Source organism: Rhipicephalus microplus, unplaced genomic scaffold, assembly GCF_043290135.1.
Source record: "Rhipicephalus microplus isolate Deutch F79 unplaced genomic scaffold, USDA_Rmic scaffold_349, whole genome shotgun sequence".
Lineage (NCBI taxonomy): Eukaryota > Metazoa > Arthropoda > Arachnida > Ixodida > Ixodidae > Rhipicephalus > Rhipicephalus microplus.
The window spans coordinates 10,001-15,000 of NW_027464916.1; the positions used below are offsets into that span (position 1 = coordinate 10,001).

Below are 5,000 nucleotides of genomic sequence, written 5' to 3' on the forward strand. Positions count from 1 at the left end.
ATTAAAACAAAGCATTGCGAGGGCCGTTGATCGGTGCTGACGCAATGTGATTTCTGCCCAGTGCTCTGAATGTCAAAGTGAAGAAATTCAAAAAAGCGCGGGTAAACGGCGGGAGTAACTATGACTCTCTTGTGGTAGCCAAATGCCTCGTCATCTAATTAGTGACGCGCATGAATGGATTAACGAGATTCCCACTGTCCCTACTCTACTACTACCACCAGGGGGCCCGAGTGGATCCGGCCAGCCATTCTCACAGGAGCGAGTTTTTCAAGGTTTTCGACAACAAAAAGAGTGAGTACGCTAAAACCTTTGCACACTCCTCTACTATAAAGTGACCGAGACCACCCGGGTGCCGAAAACCGCACGAGAATCGGCCAAGGAACGCCAAAAATCCGAGTTTTCATCGATGTAAACAGCCTCTTGGCGGCCATTACACAAGGAACACCCAAAACTCGACGATAACAGCAAATCCGCGGCTGATTTCGGCTGAATTCCGGTGCCGGGAGAGTCCTGGGGAGTATCCGAAGATAGGACAGCCAGTTTTGCGCGGGGATCTAGGGCGAAACGTCTGAAAATCGCCGGTTTTCCGACCGAAGTGAGTCCAGTTTCCCGCCAAAACATGGGCGCGGCCATATTGGATTGAGGTCACATTTTCGCCAAAAGTGGAATAACTTTGGAACGAAAGGTCGCAGGAAGACAAAACTGGTATCATTTTGATCAGAAAAAAGTGCTAATAGTGATAGGAAAAAACGCGGTGTTCCTACGTTAACTCTAACACCAAAATCCGGAACCCCCCTATTACCAGGGTTGAAAACCTGCACATTGTGGCCAGGTTGAGCAACTGGATTAAACCAAATTTGGCGGAACTAGGAAATTCTTGCTGAAAACGCTCGGAACCAAGTCCTGGTGCCACAGAACAGCAGAATTATTCTTCTCAGTTCAAGAGGGCCACAAAAGAACAAGGAATTTCAACTTTCCTGACCATTTTCTACAGTTAGACAAAAACAGCAAATCCGAGGCTGGTTTCGGTTCTTTTCTGGAGCCGGCAGTTCTGGAAGTGCTTGAAGACTGGATACACGCTTTTGCTAGTAGTTCTGGGGCGAAACGACAGGAAATTGACATTTTCCGACTGTTCTGAGTTCGGATTCCCGTCAAAATGAGAGGCGGCCATCTTTGATTGAACACTTCACGCCAAAGGTAGAATAACTCCGGAACGAATCCCCGTAGAGAGACAAAACTGGTATCTATCTGTTTAGCGGAAAACGCCAACAGAGACAGGAAAAGTGCGGCGCCTCTACGCTGCCAAGAACACCTAAAACCGGCAACCTCTACTACCAAGGTTGAGGAACATCTCTGGCGATACCAGAACAAGTTAAAAAGGAGTAACTTTCTTCCAGACGGCAAACAACGGCTTCGAAGGCACAAACCCTTCTCTTGGAACACAGCGTGGAGATTAGGAGAAGATGTTGAAACCCAAGGGGATGAGAACGGAAACCCAGAAACAAGGACTGGAGGGAAGAGGACCTCTACAAACGGCAAACCCAGCAGTGGGGCCTACGTCAAAGGTCCTAAAAAACACAGGAAGCAATGACGACTCTGCAATTACAGACCCCACACAAGGGGCGAAGACAGACAAGATACAGAAGAAGAAGACCAAGAGGGTGGAACAAAAACAAGTGACCAACAAAGAAGAGAAGGCAAAGAAAGAAGAACCACAAGGAGCGATGCCCGCCAAAGCTTCTCTTGAAACAGATTGGTGGAGCCCAACCGAGAATGACCAGGTAGAGGGAGGCAGCCGAGGAACCGAAACCGAAGAAGCTGAAGGAGGAGAGGTCCACCCTCAAACACAAACGGCTGCTAACGAAGGAGCGCTAGACAACTGGGACGAAGACAGAAATTCACAATCGTCACTCCCAACCAGCCGCGGAGAAAAAGGTACAGTTTTGTCTAGACTTTCCAAAGCAGACAAAAACACTATGAGGGCTCTCATTAAAATCTCTACATTGACGGGCGGCGACGAGGCGGTAGCCCAGCAGATTGAAGCGATAATCTCCGAACAAGCTAAATTGAAAAACCTGTTAATGGAACAGGCCCAACAGATTGCGTTCCAAAAAGGCAGGATCGAAGAATTGGAGAAAAGAAGACAAGAAGAACCACTCGAACAAAGGGAAGAGCCAACACAGAGCAACACTCCCGCAACCGAGAGCCGACCAACCTATGCTCTGGTGGTATCTTCCGGAACAATGGAGAAAAAAGAGGTCGCATCGCTTCTGAGGCAGCGGGTGGATCCCCTCGACCTGGGAATCCAAGAAGCAACAATTCGGCCAGGGAGAGAGGGAATTGTCGTGATGACGAAGTCAAAAGAAGACTCAGCTAAGATTCTCCAGTTCATTCAGAAGGACAGAGAACTGAGAAATGTTGAAGCCAAGCTCCCAAAGGAGAACAGGATCCATAAGAAAATAATTGGACTCGAGGATGAAATTGACGAGGTCAATCTCCCAGCCCGAATCGTCAGGCAAAACCGTTTGGTGTGCTCGCCAGAAGACATAACAATAAAGAAGACATGGCCGGGCAAGAGAGGCAAGACAGTGATTCTTGCCCTAAATCGAAGTGCAAACAAAGCAATCGGAAGCCGAACTGCACTGAACATCGGCTGGTCACGATGCCCGATCTTTGACGACATCTTTTGGCCCAGATGCACAAGATGCGCCATGCACGGCCACATTGCTCCCGATTGCGATGGCCCCCAGCGCTGCATTAACTGTGGCCAACGAGGTCACTACCAAAGAGAATGTGAAGCAGAATCGCACTGCAACATCTGCGAGACTGAGGGTCGCACGGAGACAGATCATTCTATGATGTCCAGGGAATGCCCGGTATACATAACAAAGGTACAGGCCGAGAAAGGCAAAATTCTAGCTAGACTAAACTAAGAGTACCCAACACACAGGCACAATGGCGAATAGCACTGAAATACAAATAATACAGGTAAATTTAGGCAGGGCATTTAAGGCAAATCAGTCACTAAACAATTTTCAACAAGAAGAAGAATTCGACATATCTGTACTCCAAGAACCATATTCGCTCAACAACAAAATCATAGGGTTTCCGCTAAAGCATAAAGAAAGTTATAGCCAACAACAAAGACCCGAAGACAGCCATCATAATACACAAAGAAAATATAACCGCTTTCCCAATTATTATAGAACAAAAACTAATAGCAGTCAAGATAAATAAAGGTGAAAGAGAATTGGTAATTATCAACTGCTACTGTCCTCCGAATGAAAACGTCGAGCTGGCAATGTCAGCAATAGGAAACATTTTACAGAAATTTATAGACATTAACACGATAATAATGGGTGACTTCAACTCAAAACATCAAATTTGGGGAAGCACGGAGACGGATGAGAAAGGTGAAAAAGTATTAGAATTCACAGTATTACACAACCTGACATTATTAAATGCCAAAGAATCACCTCCGACATTTAAAACAAGTAGGGCGAGGGGTTGGATTGACCTCACCATATGTGACGCAAACCTAAACCAGGATATTAAAAGCTGGGAAGTACTTAAAACCTATAATCATAGCGATCACAGATACATTAAAGTTGTTATTAAAAATGAAGAACTTCCAGAGGAATATGGCCTAACGTTAAAAGGGCAAACAAAAGTCATGGAAAAGTTGCAAATTGATCCCTGGTTTGAGGAAGTCCAGGGGAAAATAAACACGAAGGAAAGTATTGAAGAAATAGCGAATACGCTACACGAGAAAATCGAGAAACTTAAGAAGGAATTCAGTAAAAAGAAAAAACCTTCTAAACAAAAACCGAATACTTGGTGGTCAAGAGACCTAGAAATTGAAAGGAAGAGAGTCAGAGCACTACGAAGGAGGTATCAAAAGGCGAAAGGGGATATCAGAGAACAATACAAAAAGGAATACTATAAAGAACATGACACGTATAACAACATGATAGAACAGGCTAAAAACAACAGTTGGAAAACTCTATGTACTAAGGCTACGAAAAATCCATTCATCCTACCGTATAAAATTGCACGAAATAAGATGAAAACCAAGGTTATGTTTAGAAGCATCACAAAAGAAAATGGAGAAGTCACAAAGACTCTTCAGGAAACAATAGAACACATTCTAGGAAATTTATACCCTAACTGCATGGAAAATGACGAGCCAGGACACAGTCAAATACAATCAAGCAACGACACAATAAACAATAACAAACAGGGAGGAAATTGGACATCGGGAGCAGAAATGAGAGAAAGAAATTTACCCAGTGATGACCTCCCATTTACAGAGATTGAAGTAACGCAGATAGTAAAAAATCTGAGGAAAGATGTAACCCCCGGACCAGACAACCTAAAAACTAACCTCATACAAGTGATGTATGAAAGGCATAAGACTTTCTTTGTCAATCTTTTTAATGCATGCTTAAAGCACGGACATTTTCCTCAAAGATGGAAAGAATCTAAAATTATATTGATTCCAAAAGGAAACGGAGAGGACAAATCCGAGGAAAACAAATATCGCCCAATAGCTATTAACTCGATTTTGGGAAAAATATTAGAAAAGCTCATAAAAGATAGAATCTATTATTTCTTGTTTAAAAATCACCATTTTAACAAAAAACAATTTGGATTTACCCATGGGACATCAACAACCACGGCATTGGAAGAAATAATCAAACGAATAAACCAAGCGAAAATTGATAAGCTAAACAGCATGCTAATAGCACTAGATATTAAAAACGCATTCAATTCTATAAAACCCGAAGTAGTTATTCAGAAATTAGAAGAATATAAGTGTCCCAACAACCTAATAAAACTGGCGGACAATATTCTACGGAACAGGAAAATAATCTATGAAACAGATGGAGTAAAAATTAAGAAAACACTAACTTCAGGTTCCCCACAGGGGTCACCTTTAAGCCCACTCTGTTGGAATATAACAATAGGCGACCTATTAGAAACTCAGCTTCAAGAAGGAG

At 43.4% G+C, this 5,000-nt stretch overlaps 1 pseudogene; it reads left to right on the forward strand.

Moving 5' to 3' along the window:
• LOC142793962 (large subunit ribosomal RNA) overlaps positions 1–232 on the forward strand; it is a 2,822-nt pseudogene extending 2,590 nt beyond the window's left edge.
• The last annotated feature ends 4,768 nt before the right edge of the window (positions 233–5,000 follow it).